This window comes from Lepisosteus platostomus, chromosome 19 (genome assembly GCF_059453375.1).
Source record: "Lepisosteus platostomus isolate fLepPlt1 chromosome 19, fLepPlt1.hap1, whole genome shotgun sequence".
In the NCBI taxonomy this organism is placed as follows: Eukaryota; Metazoa; Chordata; class Actinopteri; order Semionotiformes; family Lepisosteidae; genus Lepisosteus; species Lepisosteus platostomus.
In genome coordinates, this window is record NC_142629.1 from 14918399 (window position 1) to 14937975 (window position 19577).

Here is a 19577-nt window from a genome sequence, read left to right on the forward strand (position 1 = left end):
GGAGAAGCAAAGTTACGACATCGGGGTTGAAACAAAGCGAGGCTTGAGAAACGGCCAAATGCACACAATCCCCATCTGTACAATAGACAGGGCGATCCCAAAATGCTCCGAGACCTCTTCTGCTGGGTTAGGGGAGAGAGACTGAAACCAAAAACCGACTCCAAATGTGTGCGTAACAAATGTCTTTTGTATTAGTGCACTCTTTCCTGAAACAGTCCCCAAGCTCACATAAAGTCAAAGACTTGGCAAAAGCGATCTGCATACTTGAAATGGCTAAGGGATGAACACCTGTCTTCCTCATTTGAAGATTATTCACCCATGTAGTTTCAAAAGTTCTCATCTCTGTGGGTTACTGGCATCACACCATCTTTTTATTATGTAAAAGTTTCTACTCCTTCCTTTGTTCTCTATTTGAGAAGTAAGTTTGACGCAGCGCAATCTGATGGCTCCTACTGACCATCAGAACAGCTGTGCCTCTCAGGTTTAGGGGTCTGGAGGCTCATTTACTACTATTACTAACTTATTTGGCTTTATCCTCATGAGCCGGATATTCTGCTGGAACAATTCGGATGCACAACGCAAGGGTACAAACACTATCGTCTCATCTGGGACTTGAACCCTCAGCCTTCCAGTTAGGAGACCAGATCCCTAACCACTGCTCCACACTGCGCTTTGAATCCACCAACACAGACAAATCATCTCACTCACTCTCATTCTAAATATCAGCTTTTGTATTTTTGCTACAGCTCTTCGCATTTCTGACAAGCCCTATTGTACAATAATTCAACACGACTGAAACCCATGAATATGGAACGCGAGAGCAGACTCACTGTACTGCCAGACTTGATTAAAATGGGATTGGATTCAAAGAAATTAAAAGGGAGGTATGTAATAGGAATCAAGAGACACGGCTGCTGCCACAGTTTATTTCCAGAGGTTTTCCTCCTGCTTCTACCCCTGAGCAGTTTTGAGAACAGGTGGTGATCAAATATTGCGAGGTTGAGTTGTCATGAAATGCCACTGGTGCATTCTTGAGGTCGACAGATATACAAACAGGATAAATTACACTGGTTCCAGCCCCCTGTCCCACGTGTTAATCAAAATACGATTTAGATATATAAACCATAAAACCAGCAAATCACGCAGAAAATTATTCTGATCGTAACACAAGAACAAACTAGGAAGCCACAGAACTGCTTTTCCGGTTAAAAGCAAATGACGCAGTCAGCCGTTCACCTTGTCTCAGTGGACCTGATGACTTCCCAGGAAGGGCAATTTTCACAGAACACATCTGATCATCTCATTTTCACACATCTCATGAAACAAGGAAATATTTTTTTGCTGCCCTCCCAACTTTGGCCAACAGGATCTAAAACAAAAACCGCCTGATGATAAAAATTAGGGGATTTGTTCCTATCAGACATCCTTGGCACCTGGATAGATAAGAAGGAAACAAAATGAGAAAAAATGACGCCTGAAACATCGAGAGACGTTCACAATGTGTAGAGAAAAAGCACAATAGCAGTAGCTTTGCATTTGTGACTCATCAGAATGCACAATAAAATGTTCCCAAAGAGGTTCTACTTTCAAGATTTTTACCCTCCTCGGAGAGCTATTTCACAGAAAATGAGGCTTCTAAAGAGCGCATTTGCCCTGTGAATAAGATCCATTTTGGCAGATGATCACTGTAAAAAAATCCAGCACCAATTCCTGTCCTTATCCCATATCATTCTCCTGCACAAAAGAGAACAGTAAATGGAAACATTTGAGAGGTGGAGCAGGAATGCTCTTCTATCGAGGTAAAAACTACATGGTACATTATTAACTTGCCATTCCTGCTGAGAAAGGCATAAATGTTTTTTTTTCCTCTACTTCAAAAGCATCCTCACAGCAATACTGCACTAGTTCTTCCGACATCACTTCTGCCAGAGTAAAGAAACAGTTGCAATGGTGTGAGACGAAAACACACAAACAAGAAGCGATTCAGCTTCAGTCGTCGGAGGACGGCAAGTCAGGCCAGCGTTTGCGAATTTAGATGGGTCTCAAAATCTAAAGCAGAGTCCTGCATCTGACACACAAAATCGTAAAGCTTGGTACTTCAAGGATTCAACTTGAAAAAGGGGCAACATCTTTCATTTAACAAAGCAGTAAGGAGAAGACAAACCGACTGCAGTGCCCTTGCCCAAGAACGTCTGATTAAGTTTCTACAACTGTGCCAATTTAGAAATTTCAGAAATATTTATTACTTTTGCATGTGATTAATTCACTTGCTCTGCAGGGTCTCCAACTCAAGTCATGGAGAGTTGCATGCAGACGTTTCTGCTCCGGAATCCATTCATGGAAAAGTAACCAGATACACACTGGTTTTTAAGTGAATGGTACACATTGTCAGGCTGAGGGAACCAAACATTTTCAGCCATGAAAAAAGGAGATCAGGAGACTTGTTTTCAAAATCCTCAAAGGCACAGCGAAAGTCATCCCCAAGGGATTTCTTCAGAATAAACAGTGAAACACAAAGGAGAGAACAAAAGTGGAAACTATAGTATATAGAAGTGTATTTAAAAGATAGAAATCTGCCTGCTAGCATAACGAAACGATAAAGTTGTATCCCAGGCTAGATGTATCTTTTGCGGCGGAGTGGTGGCTCTGTGGTTAGGGATCTGCGCCTGTGGCTGGAAGGTTGCCGGTTCAAATCCCACGGCTGGCAGAGGAATCCTACTCCGTTGGGCCCCTGAGTAAGGCCCTTAACCCCAGCTGCTCCAGGGGAGCCGTATAAATGGCCGACCCTGCGCTCTGACCCCAAGCTTCTCTCTCCCCGTCTGTGTGCCTGTGTGTCTCAGGGAGAGCAAGCTGGGGTATGCGAAAAAACAAATTCCTAATGCAAGAAATTGTATATGGCCAATAAAGTGATCTTGTCTTTAGGTGACATGATGCCTCTCAGATTTCAGTCTATATATATTGAGCTAACTTTAAATTAGACCAAATGACATTTCATCACCATAATAACAATGACTTCAAAAAGTATGGAAGTAGTTTGGAGGATACAGGGCTGTTTATTGTTTTCAGAAAGCAGACTCTTTTATACAAAAAGAACCAAACCACTCCAGTTCGATACTTCTGAGAGTCATCCTCTAAATATTCTGAGTTTAGTTTGCTTGTTTCTAAAATATACTTGTATGCATAGAGTTAAGGTCAAATACAGCTAGAATTTATATTGTAGTTATTCAGTAATTACATGGTGTAAATTAGAGTTCATGTAAATTAAAATAACTTTTTAGTAATGTATATAATGGATAAAAGGTTACCTTATTGACAATACAATTCTAAGCAAAACAAATTTTTTGCTTTTCAACAAATAGAAGTCACAATGTTGTCAAACAAGTAAGCAGGCGCAGTGATGAAGGGAAATTGACTGCTTTAAAAGAAGTAGCAAACCTCACTGTTGCTCCACCTTACTTTCTGAGGATGTTATACAGTATGTATTTTCTAAAAAACATTACTTGGCGACAATAGGACTTCATTTCCATGGTCTTTCGCTTCTCCTGCTGACACTTTTCTTTAAAATTGTTTCAAGTTTAAAATTACCCTAGTGTGTGCACCTCAGGGTGACCCAGACGGCCCAAAACGGAACTGTTCAAGACTGAATTGCAATATTCCGTAACCATCTGATGGGCATATAGAGGCATATAGAGACAGGTGTGCAGTATACTGTATGTGTGAGCTGGGAAGAAAAAAAAAACCTATAATCTGCAAATTTAAACATGAACAGATGGATGGACAGAGAGCCCCTGGCAAGAAAGAAGCAAGGGGTTTTAATTCACTAGCTTTCTTAAGATCTCGACAGCATGATGGGACAGGTCATGGGACATAGCCAGTGGTCATGCATCGAACACATCTTAAGTACTTCAGCTGCTTATGCAGATGTTGTCAGAGACAATGCAGCCTTGTTTGAATGGTACAAGCAAGGCTCGGATCGAACTGCAATCGTGGGCACTATTAAAAAAAGGCGCAAAATGGAGTTTGTGTCTGATACACACCCAATTATCCGCTTAAATGCGTTTTTGCATCTGTTTTTGTTTAAGCTGACTGAAGTTGATCTCTGAAATTAAGACAACGAAGGATCCTTCCAATGGAAATGCGGGTTTTAAATTAGAAACCAAACGCATGTGGGGAGCAAAAACCGACGGAGGCTTTTCAAAAAAAGCAATTTGGCCTTCGGATGTTATATCGCACAGTACAGCAGAACTGCTCCCCTCTGATACCAAAAAAAAACAAACAATAAACTGGAACTGTCAATTATTTCTGAAAAATAATAAGCTTGAGAAAATGACTCCAGTTTTAATAAAGACTGCAAAAGATAAGGAGCAAGTAAGTCGGCTTTTAAAACAGCAATAAACAAGTCCCATGAATTATTAAACCTGAATGCTATTAATGCAACCACAGAGGTCAAAGAGACTGTCGATAACGTGACGAGAGAAAAACAAATACTTCCAAGATCCTTCCTTCCTGATGGTAAGTCTTTTTTGCACACAGCTTAACTAATTAATATGTACACAGCAAACTTCTGAGGGAGCCCGGCTGCAGGCCAATAATATCTATTATTCACATCGTTTAAGGACTTTCCCTTTCATTTATAGACCATACCCATTCTGCAGCAGAGATGCGCACTCTCAATGAGAGTATTATTAGCATTCGCAACAGTCTGGTGAAAATGCTGCTCAACTTCCTGTTCATCTGGCAATCCAGGAAGCTACGAGGGGGTCTCAGTAATAATGTCGGCCCATGGCTTTCCTCAGCATCACCCTCATAAATATGCAAATTCCCCTGCAGGCTGCACAAGCTCTCCTGGCCCCCCGATGCCTCCCTTTAACATGAAACCCCATGACCCTCGGCCTCATCACATCACCCACCATAAGTCCACAATCGTGCGCATCTTTACAGAGAGTCGAAGACGGCGAAAATCTCAACATGGTCGTGTTCACCCAAAGAGGTTTTTTTTAGAATGTGTTGGAAAAGGCTGGAGGCTTTCAAAAAGGTTAAACCCCCCCCTTACAAAAAATGCCCTGAAAAGAACTTTCCTGAAAACATCGTGCAACGTTCACCGATATTAGCAAGAAGTCTGGAAGTTACAGAGTAGAACCCAAAAAACAAATCTATATGGTTCGGCATTTCAGCTGAGCAGAAGGACTTCCACATACCTTGGCAAAGAGTTCTCGTCTTCCAAAACATAAGGGGATACAAACAAAAAATTTAACAGCGGAAGGGGAGAGATTCTCTCGAAGGGCAGAGGCTGTTGCTGGGGAGGCTATGACGATGGATACAGAAAAAAGGAAAGGAAAAAAAAAACACGACAACACAAAGGAACAACCTGTTAATACTAAGAGAGATGGCTGGATTGCAGCTGAAGGAAGCCACACCACAGTGCACAGGAAAATTTCAAGCGCCAATACAAGCCTTTCGCATGGATTTGATCAAAAACATAAAAGAAATGCTGATGTACAGCTTTAGGTGTACTTATTTGTACATCAAGTTGCTGTTCATTGGCAGTACAGCAGGAGGGAGTGTGTGGAATGAGCCCACAGTGGCTTTGAGTGCCAGCTACTGTGACACGCTGGGAGAGCGAGCGAGCGAGCAACAGAGAGAGAGAAAGAGAGAGAGAGAGAAACTGCAGCAGATCTGGATCAGATAGCAAAGACAGAGAGAAGGGGAAAGAGGGGAAAGCCAAATGTTTTCTTTAAAAAAGGAGAAAAACGCTCAAAAAGGCTTCAAACTACAACACGAGCACACATCTTTACTGAGCTCCAAGGCAGGAGTTAAGGGCTAAAGAGCACCCATGTGGTTTTCATGCTGGGAAATTGTTACTTAGCCACCTCTTCCAAGCCAGAGGTACTGGTACTGCTGGTGGGGGCGACTTTTTTTCTTCGATTATTATTTTTGGAAAGCAAAAGAACAAATGAGCCAAGAGGAGTAGGAGACCCGTCGGAGTGCGACAGTGTCTGGAGAGCTCTTCCAGGCACGCACCGGGCGAGAAGCCGCAAGGCAAGGATTGATGGAGATGAAGAAGTTTAAGGGGGTTGTAAGCTTTTGCCTCAGACGGATGGAATGGCTTTGCCCGTAGCTGTCTGAAAAGTGAGGAGCCCGAAAGCCGCGTGGAAAATGTTCAGGTTTGGCTAGTGGGGAAGAAGGGGATAACAGAAATAAATCCGCGAGTGCGAGACCGAGGAGAGACTCGCAGGTAAGCAGGAGTTACAAACTTTGCATGTAGTTCTGGCGGCGCAGGTGCTGTCTGTTTCATCCAATCTTGCTTGTTTGGGAAAAGCGGCCAGGTTCAGCAAACACCTTGCACATTTTCTTACTCCTGTGATTTGCATTCGTACAGTTCCTTTTGTATTGTTCAAAGTACACTGGTTACAGCTACGCTTGGCACAAATGTCAGCTGTGTGGTGCTGATACTGGCATCCTAGCAACTACTGCATAATTGCAAAGCACCAAAGTAAATGCTGCCTACAAATAAAACACTACCTGCAGCTTAACAGCTTAAGAGGAATCTGAAAGGAAACATCTGCAAGCTGAAAGGACTTTAACAACAGCGTTTTTTTTATATTGTCTTTTCTCATCACCCTCAATAAGCTTCTCCTGTTACTATTTACTACCGCCGTCATTACTCTGGATTCCAATTTTGTGCAGAGGTACCTGTTAGTGGCCTGTGATCATAAAATGAATAATTAATACAGAAAAAATGAGGCTGTCTGGGCAACTACGGTGTGAAAAATTGCAGGTAATTTCTTTTTTTTATTTTCAGTATACCAGTAATTTAGCACGAAGGCCCTTTTTAAGCCGGATGGTGATGAGAATATCATCAAACCTTTTTTTATTCTGAGGAATTTTTTTGTAGGGATTTTCATTTTCCACCAAATTAAACGGTGTAAAATTAATGTAAATGTTAATCTGCGCACCGAACAATGTGACCGTGAAGAAAAACTCGACTGGACAATGGGTAATCCTCTCTATTCCTTTACATTTTGTTTAAGAAAACCGTTTCTGCATAACCTCAGGCAGTGGTGCCGATATCACCCCAAGCACACCTGGTCCTGTTAAAAAAAGAGTTGAAATCTGCTTTCAAAAATAAATAGCAGGTAATAAGAAGGGTAGGCACAGTGTGGAAAAAAAAATTTAAATGCTTACAGTGCAAAGCCTTCTTGTTTCTGTAACTTAAAATTAAACCAGTAGGGTGGCATACTGCACAGTGCGACAGACCTAATGTGGCTATATATGGGGAAAACATTTTGTATTGCTTCTTAAAATTCAGTTTGGAATTGAAACAACTGGATGAAAGATGTAAAAAAATGCTTTTGAGTGTGGGGATTTAATAATCTTGACTTAAAGATTTGTGAATTTAGTTGGATTTGAAATAGAATTCGGACGACAGCAACAGGTTACCTGAAAAAGGCAAATTTCTCCCTTCAGCTGTTACTTCATAAAATGTCAAAGATCATACTGTAGAAGCATTTTAAGGAATTTTTCCATGTGAATTGACATTTTTTTTCTTTCTCTGTTGTTACTTATGATTAGACCTTTGTCACTTAAGACAGTCAGAACGGAAACTTTATTTTCTTATTCTTAACATCCCTTTCAGTCATTTTTTAAAATATTGTGAGTGAGTGTTTTAGACTGCCGTGCACATGTTTTTGCGCCTCGAAAGGGGAAACTGAAAGATGAGTGAACTTTGAACATTTTAAGAGGGCAGAGCTGTGGCTGAGAAAATAAATCCGAGAAGACGAAGACAAAGGCCGATGTACTTGGGAATCTTGAGCCAAATGAATACCCTGCCTACCACCGGTGCTTGTGTGAACACTGCTTGTCAGTCAGTCAATCGAGAGCCCCAGAAAAACAAGCTTGGGATACAGGCAGGAAGGTGTGAAATGAGTAAAAGGCCGAGATGATTTCTAGCAGGGTGAAGAAAAAAAACAACCCTACCTAACCATGTTGAGCTGTAACAGATCCAGCTTGTCATTTTAGACAAATGAGACCATGTTTATTCTGCTCCCCGCACAATGAGAACAAACCCCTTCAGAATAAGGCTGCCGGGAGAAGAGTTTCTTAGGCCAGGATCGCTGGAAATGACTAGAAACCTCCGGATGTTTCCCAGCTCTAGTTGGTACGGTACCAAACCACTCTTTTGGTGTGCTTTATCCCAGGGAGACCCTCTAGTGGATCAAATCTTTATTTACCGCATAGATAAAGAGCGGGCTCCACGTACAGTACAAACACTGGCTGGACACGCTCAGTCTGCCAGTCCATCCTGGTAACTAGCAAACAATTTAGCTCATACTGCCTAAATGCATTACATTTTTATTATACAAGTTCTTCAGCACACTCAATCTTAGATGAACACAATTAAGTATATAAAAAGGCTGAAATGTCTTCTTTTTGTTGTGAGTGTTTAGTAATATGTGGGGTATGCCGGGTTTGTATACTGTATTATACAGTATATATATATGAAAAAGAAATTAAAAACTTAGTATCGTTCACTGATACTATTGCGTGGAGCAGTGTCAGTAAAATAGACGACATGTCCTTTAATCTGCCTCATACGGTACGTGAATAATTCCTAAATTCAGATCCGGAAACAGAAATGAGCAATTAGGATTTTTCTTATAGATAAGGAACAGTTTAGCTTATACTGTATGAAAATCCTGTGTATACCGTACACAAAATTAAGAGTGTACTGTGAACTCCAAGCAATTAATGAAAAGCTCATGCAATTATAATTGCTCCTCCTTCACCCTCACAGACATCAAATAATTTACCTCTGGGAACACTTAACTAATACTATGATTATTGCTTTTTTCCCCCAAAATGCACTTACAAAAAAGTGCAAAACGAAACCTTTCCTTTCATCTATCGATCGTTCTCTTTATCTTTCATGAAATATTTTTAATGCAACAATCTGTCATGAAGAAATGGATGCAGGCATTCTAAATATGGGGAAAAAAGTGTTAATTAAAAAAGCAACACCTAAAAAAAGGGCAAAAGATGTTTCAGAAATGAGCACTGTTTGACAGAATGCTTTCTTCTTTTCCTGTTTTTACAAATCCTTTCTGGGACAGAAAGAACAAAAGCCCAGTTTGGAGCTGTGAACAAACAGCTGCAAGTCTTATTACAGCACCTGCTGAGCTGATACTCATGTGATATCAGAGCGATACCAATGCGATACCAATGAGACCAGAGCAAGGGCTCCACAAAACAAGAACTGGGCGGAAATGTCTTGAGTGATATTATTGTGACTGAGCTAAAAAGAAAAAAAAAACACTTCAGTGAAATTCAGTAGTACTATCTATACCGCACTGTGAGGGGGGAAAAAAAGCATTTCTTTTAAACAATCTTAAGTTTTTAGGGGCAGAAATGTTAGCAAGTGTCAGCATATTTAAAATCAACAAATTGTTTGGGTGGGGTGTTATATGGGGTATTACTCTGGCAATAGGGATGACGTCAGTTCTCTAACTGTGCTGCCTCAAGTGGGCATTACAAAATGTCACTTTCGTTTTTCATATTAAGCATTATAGAAGTATTTTGTATCTATTTTTCAGTAATAAACTTGTATACGAAAACCCAATATTATCCTCACAAGATATAGCTTGTTGAAGCAGAGACTTCAACAGTACTATATTTACACAGTATAATACCAGATTCCTATTCTATTACAGAATTCTATTTGTACACCTCCAAAACACCATCTGAATCTGTTTAGCCTGCCTTCTAAGTGCCTGTGTGTGGGTGTGAGACCTGAAGCATGAGCATGTGGGATTCAAGCATTCACAGATACTTATATATTATATTGTGGGAGAAAACTATTTTTAACTTACCATTTCAACATGGGTCCAGCCTTTCACTTATACCTACACAGCACTTGCTGTACTAAGCCAGAGTACTGGGATGGAAGCCTCTAAGGGACACTAGGTTGCTGATGCAAGTTGAGGTGGTGGTGGTGGTGGTCGACCAGTAGGTGGTGCTCTTTCCTCTGGCTCCACATTTCCACAGGATGGTGACTGTACTGTCGCTGTTGGTATTATTCGGAAGTGACATTAAACCAGGGTCGCGGCTTTTAAAGACCCCACGAACAGTAAGTGTAGGAGTGTTAGCCCCAGTATGAAGTATGGAGCTGGCAAGTGTCACTTACAGTAAATGGGCACTGTGCTTTAATGGTGAATGAAGGCATTTCATTGGAAAGCACTGTATAAATGCAATGAATTACTAATCTAGTGGACATTTTGATGAAGATAAGTAGTACTACCCCAACCAAGAAAGAAAAACCTTCAACAAAAGTCTCACCTCAGAGATTAGGTCCCTCTCAGGGCAGACTACCAAATTGTTATGCCCCTGTGGTCTGCCATATTAGAATGAGCTGTTTTGTCACACATTTGTGCTAAATCGGCCAGCTCAGACTGCAACAGAGAAAAAAGCCTGGCTAAAGGGAGACAGTTCGTGCTTCAGAAGGGAGTACACAAATCAGAGGAAAAATAAAGTTCTATTGTTTTTTTTTATTTTGGAGGTGGATGAGCTCTATATCGTAATATGCCAGAGCTCTTTTAAACAGCTCTTTTAAAAAAACAGTCAAATGAGCAGCAGGTTTAAAAATTAATCTGCATTTAGCTAGCAAAGCACACATTGGTTAAGCAAAAATCGCCCAAAAGTTGCAGGACTTTTAAATCGTAGACTACAATTTCACAATTGGGCATGTTTTCCAACGTGAGCAAGAAAGATGGTTAAGTCATATGAAAATGATTTTATTATGGTCGACCAGATGAGACTCCTGAATTCAGGCACACCTGCAGATGAGCATGAAAAACAGATTTGAATTGGAAGCAGGGATACAAAAAAGCTGGAGACGATTAGTATAAACAGAAGATAAAAATGTTTTGTTGACAAAACAGTTATCACAAATCCACTATTTTAGGAAGGCCGGGGAGGAAATGCATTGCAAAATTAGATGATATTTCATAAACCACCTGAGAGTTGAGCTAGTTTACAGGCAAATGTCTTAAACAACGTTTGTGAAGTGTGAGGAAATAAAAACACGCAAGGATGTTTCAATATCCGTCTATCACAAGCAGATGAGAAAGGCATGAATAATTGTGCTAATTCGAGAGCACTGTGCACAAAAAAAGTGCCTGCGCAGACAATGGTGACTAAATTCTTAAAAAAGGAGGGCGAGCATGAGGCTGTAAAACACTTATGAAGTAAAAGAAGGAAAAATGGTTCTGGTACAAGAGTAAAGCCCATTTCATTGTGTATGACTGGGTGAAGGGGAATTAATCCATCTTACAGATGCTACAAGGTCTGAGAGGCAGACAATTTGGAACAAATTTATTTTATTTATTTATAGATAATGTTATTTCAGACAGAAAGCCACTCTCACCTTAAGGGCACTGTATGTGGTTGAGATACAAGCACACCCTCTGGTGAAAAGCTATTTGCAAAACCTAGGACATCTGTCAACTCTGCGCACTGACCGTCATGTGATTGCTAATCGCTCAACAGAAGCTGTGCAGATTTAGGGCCTGCATTGAGCAGATGAAACGTTATCACCTGGAAGGAGGTGCATTCCTTCAGCATGTAAGCATCCATGGTGAAAAATAGATCCACTAACTCGAACCCAGATCTTGCCTTTCAAATATGCTGCAGTGCTGCCTGTTGTCCAAAGGTCAAGACAATGCGTTCAGCATGCACCTCTAGAAAATCTCCCATATTTCCCAAAATGTCTTTGGGAAGGTGTGGTACACCTGAAGCTGTACTCTGTGAAAAGCCCTCGTTCACCTTCTGTGTGAAATGATTGCATTTTCTGCTTTCCTTGTGGAAGATTTAAGCTTCCCATGTGTGCCATTTACTGACAGGCATAATGAGCCGGTTCAGAGCTCCTGCTGTAGTGGCTCTGAACAGCATTTAACTGTGATGGGGTTTTTTCCGTCAGAGATGCCCGTTTTCTCCTTCTTTCCTGGCCCATTTGATTGCAAGTGAATGATCAGACATTTCACGTGCCTCGTGCCTGAACTGTAGATCTGTAGCCCGGAATCTATTTACCTGGGTTGTCACAATCTGGATTAAAAATAATACACCTGATATTTCTGCGAAGACCTTATTGCTTTGCTCAGAGATTTATCTGACTCTATCTCAAGAGCCGCATGAGGAGAGCTCCACATTGGTTGGTAATCACAGACTCATAAGTTCCGACCTTTGCTTTTTCATCATCTTGCATTTTTGTTTTATGTACAAATATAGAGGCAGCATCCTAAACTATTCTTTTTTTTTTGTTATATCCTGTTGCTGTTAGTCTTTGATAAATGTGGAAGCAAATGCAATGGGAAACAAAATTGTATTTGTTTTCCCCTCAAAAGAACAACAGCAAACGCTCACTGCATTGTATTCGTGTCCGAACCTTATTCATTGGGAGTTTTTAAGGGGAGAGAGCTGTTAACAGTGTGAGCTACAAATTTAAAACTGGCAGATTCCTGGATAGGGTTAACACATGAAATCACATTGGAACAAGATCTGAAACAGGTTCTTTAAGGTTCTCACAGAATCAAACAAACAGCTGTAATACCCTGTGCAAATCCCATCAAATATTTGTTTTACAAAGTCAGATCCGAAGTAAATGGGGCTGCAGACATTTTCACACAAATGTCCTATCTAAGCCAGTCTGCAGGATTGGTCTTGGAAGGGGGATCCCAGTGCTTTTTTGGAATTGTCTGTGCAATGCACCTCTGTTTTGAGCTCTGAAAAATGGCAGTGAGCTTTCGGCTTCTGACACAACTTGGTAGATCTTCAGCACAAATACAGGTTGCACTACTGAGATCAGCATTCCTGACCGACACTCGATTTGGAGGTCTAAACGCAGGCAGCATGGTGGAGCTGTGATCAGCATTGATAAGGATCAATTCCAGACACGGGGTGCATGGAGCTTGCATGTTCTCCCTGTGTTGGCATGGGCTTCCTCTGGGTGCTCCAGTTTGCTCCCACAGTCCAAAGACATAGTGGTAGGTTCATTGGCTGTTGGGAAAATTGGCCCTGGTGTGAGTGTCTGTGTCTGTTTCTGTATCTGCCCTGTGATGGACTGGTGTCTTGTGTAGAGTCTACCCAGCCTTGCTAGATAAACACTTTTCTCCCCCGTTACCCTGCATTGGAAAAAGCAGTTAAAGAATGGATGGAAGTCTCATTTCATTGTAGCTTTGTTAAAGTTTTAAAAAGAAGAGGCACATTAAATTACTCATAATATTGACTCATAATAATGAACAAAAAATATTAGAATAAAACAATATTTGTGTAGTGTAAAAATCTAAAAAAGGAGCATACCTTTTTAAAGTGTAATTTTCAATATTGTAACAATGATACAGGTCTAAATGTCTTGCAAATACACTGAAGATGGACTATGAATTATTCCATTTACAATAAAAGTACATTACTACTTTAGAATATTCTGAAACTTCATGTGCAGATTTAAGTTCCCTCTGAATAAACCTTTTCCTTAAAGCATCACAGCCAATGAATGCCTAACATGTTTCGAATTCAAAAGATCTCCCAAGAGCTTTTAAAATTTCTCCACCAGTGTTTGCAATATTGTACCAGACTGGGATTCCCAGTTGATGTTCCTACAGAAATTGAGCCCATAAAACAGCTTAATACAAATATTAAATAGCCAAACTTCCTAAAAAGCCTGATTTAGAGGTTTTTCTTGCCATGGAAACACTTAACTTTGATAAATCATCCACACAACAGGATCTTGCAATGTGCATCTTTAAAAAATACAGCTTAAGTGTTACCTTTTCTTACTCTGTTCACCACATTTAGTTTCATTTTAATAGAAGGGTTTTTTTTTTGTTACAGTTGACTGGTAGGCTTCGTACTTCGTACGGAACATATGGAAATAGGGGGCAGGTCCTTCATGTGCTATAGCTACACACAGTATACCGTGCCACTGTTATAACGGAGTGTAACAGTGTTAGATCATATAACCGAAGAGCACTGTACAAGAGGGTTCTAAATCCTCTTTCTGAAATAGATGGATAATTGCAGAGCAGTCTCCAAAGTGTTCGTCTTGCTCATTGATTTGACGGAATGGTTCGAGGCCAGGGATGTCCCATCCTGGTCCTGCGGTCTGCAGGATTTCTAGGTCTCTTTAAAGGAGCTGCACAGCTGGGGGGAGTTGGTTTAACTGCTCTCATTAAGCCAGCGATGATGTGATTCAGGAGCAGAGCTGCAGAGCGAGCCCCACAGAAAGAGAACTGGAAACCCCTCTTCTAGGCAAAGAAGCTGCAAAGCCAACAGGACAGCCTTCTCTCTAATAATCCCTGTCAGCTAACGAATCAGCAAGACCGCAAATCTTCTTGCCAATCTTCAAAGCAATCTGGGAGGCCCATTATTTTGCATTGGAGTTGATGCGATGGTCACCCAACCAGCAGTGTTTTTATTACTTTTATTGCGACTTTTGTGTCACTGGAACGTGATTTATTGCTCAGGCAATTAGGGGAAAACAAACAAGCCTGACCTCAAACAATTTATGAAGCAACGATAGAGATTATTAAAAATCCATTTATCATCTCACTTTTTAGTGCTTTCCTTTCGATAGTGAGGAACTATCGGGGACATCATGCTAAATCACGTTGTGCTACAGGACTATCTCAGTTTACCGCCAGGGTAAACAGCTTCTCAATAAATCAGGATCAAAAACAAAACTGTAGATTCAGCTGCTAACAGTATCACAAATAAGACTCCCATTGCAAAGAACTTTTTCAGTATTGATAAACTACAGGTTTTTGTTGAAGAGGCAAAGCCAGTTGCTGAATAATCCAGGTTTGTTCATTTATTTTGAGATAATTTACAGAAATGTAAAAGAGGTTAAAAATGAAGCAAGTCACCAGATATCTCTGGTATCTTGTATTATCAGTACAAATTTAAAATCTCCAGTGACTCACAGTGCTACATAATTGGAAAGTTACTTTCTCAAAGATTTATTTTTGATTTCTTGACCGGTCACACCATGAGAAAAATATCTAAAAGGTCTTTCTTAACAGTTACATGAAAGACATCTCTCACTAGCAAACACAAATCATTATATCTCCTTAAAATACAAATATAAGATATTTTACCTACCTGCCACCACATGCTGTACAATTAGATCACTGTTAGAAATGTACTTGTGAACCAAGTAGCAACAAATACACCCACATGGGCCAAGATTAGGTGACATCAGGAGTGAAGCTATTCAGTTTTTACTCCTATTCTGTAACATAGATGTCTACTTGTCATTTCATACACCTCATATGGACCACACCATTTCCAATACAAATGAACACCAACATTTATATCAGTAAAGTAATGAAAATACCCACAGTTTCCAAAGAACTTTCATATCCATGTTGCAAACACCAGCCTTTTGAACTGCCATTTGAACAAGCACAAGACAAAGCTAAATGACAATGGCAGGCTGGAGTAATCTCCAGTTTGGGCTTGTTGTTTTGTTATAGTGCTGCTCCATTAACTATCACAGTGTTCAGTTATTTACTAACCACGTACAAATGCCCACAGGAGCTGTAGCAAGCGCACGCCGATGTGTGATTTAACAATTGAATAAACTAAAGCATGCTTCAGCAGATTAAAGCACCGGTTTTTCTGTCCGTTGTTTGCAACTCTGTACTGTAGATAATTATCAGGCTCACCACTGCAATGAAGGTGACTGAGCACAGCCTTGAGGACTGTGCTACTTATTCACAGTTACTGCCAAATTGCCCAAGTCCCTTCTCTGATTTGCTACTTTGTCTCCATTTAGTGCTTTTACACTCCTTTCTGACACTGAATTATCAGGGGTTGGGTTCGCTGCCACAGTAATAGACATCAGCTGCTTAAACGGAAAGAAATCAAGGCTCTTCTGTCCTTTCTGCTGCACAAGAGATCAGTGTTCAATCCTAAAAAACAGAGCTACGGAATGGCTGCTGTTAGGAACAGTTGGTAAAACAGGCCAAGATGAAAATCGTGTTTAAAACGCATTCAGTTCTGAGTAATGGCAACCACATCCTTCTTCATTAAATCAGACACAGATTGACCCTGTGTCTCTGTGTCTCTGTCCACATAAAACTGCTAATTGAGTCAGGTAGGGTACCACTCACAGGCACTGAATTCAGCTCGTAATGACAATGCACTGGCACTTCAAAACAAAGCACGGTCTGCTCAGTACAAGGAAAAACCAAAGCATAACTTCTTTTTGCTTTACAAAATTGCAATCTTCTTTTTTCCCCTCTTTTAAAACTGACGGACGCAAGGCTGTAGTTTTCATTCAGTTTCCCATAGAAACAGTTTGCACTCTGCAAAAATTCTTCTTACCATCCTATTAGTAGGATTTAGGTATTGGAGCCCTGCACACTTAACATGCAGAATGGTCACTGAGCTCAGGTGTGTGGTTTGTAAAGCAATTGTACAGCTGTTGCAAGGGCAACACAGCACCCACTCTGAATATTCAATTCTCTCCCTCCTTTGGAATTCTGGCAAGTCGGCGTATCGTCACTTCTGCGTCAAGTTTTTAACAAGTTTATTACAAGCTATTTTTCTACAGATTAATTGCACCGTCTGCAAACAGAGCCAGCCCACAGAACTGGAGGAGGGGGGGGGGGGGGGAATTAATTTCTGTTGCTACAGCCCTGTTAGTCTGCATTTGTAGCTGCATTTTCTAGCTGCTCTTGTACATTTACTGCAGGCTGTGGCACTTGTACATCCAGAAAGAGGACCTCAATGAAGTAAACGTCAATGTTCAGAGAGAGCTATCTGTAACTCACTTAGAATGTTAAACGTTGTATTTACATTTCCAAAGCACAGGATACAGTATTGTTTTATACCTATGGGTGGTACAATGGTTAGCACTGTTGCCTCCCAGCACTGGGCCCTGTGTTCAACACCAGACCTGGGATGCTATTACCACCCGCAGCCATATTATCCTGCAACTCCCAGCTGGCAGCCCACTGAACCTCAGCAAGTGTGAGCCTGGTCAGTACCTGGATGGGAGACCTCCTGGGAATAACTAAGGTTGCTGCTGGAAGAGGTGTTAGTGGGGCCAGCAGGGGGCGCTCACCCTGCAGCCTGTGTGGGTCCTAATGCCCCAGTATAGTGATGGGGACACTATACTGTAAAAAGACGCCGTCCTTCGGCTGAGACGTAAAACCGAGGTCCTGACGTTCTGTGGTCATTAAAAATTCCAGGGCGTCTCTCGAAAAGAGTAGTAGAAACCCTGGCAAAATTTCCCATTGGCCTTTACCAATTATGGCCTCCTAATAATCCTCATCTATTAGCTGGCTTCATCACTCTGTTCTCCTCCCAACTGAGAGCTGATGTGTGGGGAGCGTTCTGGCGGACTGTGGCTGCTGCACACTGGTGGTGGTGGAGGAGAGTCCCTATTACCTGTAAAGCTCTTTGATTGGAGTGTCCAGAATAGCGCTATATAAGCGTAAGCAATTCTTATTATTATTACTATCCACATGGAGTTTGAGTGTTCTCCTTGTGTTTGTGTGAGTTTTTTCCATGTGCTCTGGTTTCCTCCCACAGTCGAAAGACATAGGGGGAGGTTAACTGGCTTCTGGGAATGTTGAGAGAGTGTGAATCTGTTTCTATGCGTGTCCTGCGATGGACTGGGGTACCATCCAGGGTGCTCCCTGCCTTGAATCTCTTGCTTGCTGTGATAGGCTCCAGGCATCATCCATGACCCTGAATTGAATGAATCGGTTAGAAAATGAATGGATGCACTGTGCCCAAAGTATAATAAAGTACAGACAGTGTTACATATACACAAAATAAAAGGATTGGTTCTCCAAGAAGTGTTCTTTGATGGAATGAGAAATTCTTGTTTTTCTTATTCCTAAAACAAACTTAATATGTAAGCTTACATTCCTGTATGGAGCTATATACCTGCCAAAATGATCCCCTACCAACCCAACACGGATCAGGACTGTGAAAAAGGAGTTATTTCCACATCTGGTTCTGTCAATACCTTAGTATCCTTCCACAAACACAATTCCTCTATTTTTAATGTGCTGTCAGATCATAACCCTATAATATGCTTGTCAAAACCAGGTTAGTCTTTTAGTGACAAAGCAACACAAACAAATTTGATTGATGATTAATAATTTCTAAATTCTTCTCTGTATAACGGGCAAAAGCAATAAAATATTTTTTCATATTTAGCAAAAGATGTGTGTAGATTCTCTCAGCTGGATCTGCAGGAGAACTGACAGGCGAATGAGCAAATACTAACTTAACAGAGAACTGCAGGCCACCTCTATTCAAGTCTCTTTATTTGACTTTAAGTCTGATGTACTGTCAAGCTGCATGCGAAACACACTAGAGCACAAACTGTGAATATAAAAGCATTGATAAAAACAAATCTGTGAAGACAGCTAGTCAGTTCCAATGAGGAATTTAAGAAAGAATTTATCAGAACATAGAAACTGAATGGGTTTTAATCTACAAAGCGCAGAAATGCATTTTGCAAATGCAGACAAATTAGGAACACTGTTAAGTCATCCGAATAAAGGACAGCAAAAGAAACGTGTGGGTGACATGGTGATGCAGTGGTTAGCGTTTCTGCTAAGTGCAGCAATGGGGCCCTGGGTTCCACTGCGGCTCTGGGGGTCTGTCTGTGTGGAGTCAGTATGTTCCCTCCATGTTCACGTGGGTTTCCCCTGGGTGCTCCAGTTTCCTCCCACAGTCCAAAGACATACTAATAGGTTAATTGGTTTTTGAAAAAGCTGGCCCTGGTGTGAGTGTGTGTCTCTCCTGCAATGGACTGGCCACCTGTCCAGGGTGTACTCCCCGGCTCCCCCACCACACTGAACTGGAATTAGTGGTCGGGAAAAAGATGGATAGAAACGACACTTGTTACTTAATTGGAGTTCTACTACAACATCACACGCTGAGCTGCTAATTGGAATCTCTTAAACAGCGGAAGGAGACGCCTAAGAAATCTCTCTGCACTCATTCCGCACTTGAAGACAGATTAAGTTGCTTCAGACAGAACAAGAAAAATGTGAAGTTAAAAACACCTGGTAGTGTATGTAATGAACTGGCACAGGGTTAACTTCATTTGACTTAACATTGTGGTCGGTTTTTAACTTGACATTCGTTTTTCAAACTAGTGAAAACTGTTGGCCACGTCGTTTCTGTCCCAATAGCACTAAACATAAAAGCCAAAACACTTGATAGTTGTTTCAAGTACAATGATAGCCCCAAATTAAAAGACTACTGCATTTCATGGTAAAAAAAAAATGTTTTGAAGCCCTACAGCTGTATTGTAGTAACATTCCTTTTTATGTGGTAATAGGTAGTAATAAATAAAATGAATCAAAAGGTTATACCCTCAAAACTGAAATGGGAAATTTGGGCAAGATTTCAGGGCTGAATGACTTCCTCTCATTTGTAACTTTTCTTATCTTCTTGTAGTACCTTTGAAAATATACAGTATATAGAATATATATATAATACTCACTGAATATTTTTCACAGTGAGCTTGGCTATTTCTGGTATTATTGCTTGACAAAATG

General features: G+C 40.8%; 1 protein-coding gene across 1 annotated transcript in view; it reads left to right on the forward strand.

Moving 5' to 3' along the window:
- Positions 1-5143: 5143 nt before the first annotated feature.
- The window catches only part of kcnj12a (potassium inwardly rectifying channel subfamily J member 12a), a 36181-nt gene continuing 21747 nt past the window's right edge, over positions 5144-19577 (forward strand). Inside the window, exon 1 of the mRNA XM_088612513.1 lies at positions 5144-6235. The gene's annotated coding sequence lies outside the window, so the exon portion shown is untranslated. The remainder of the gene's footprint in view (positions 6236-19577) is intronic.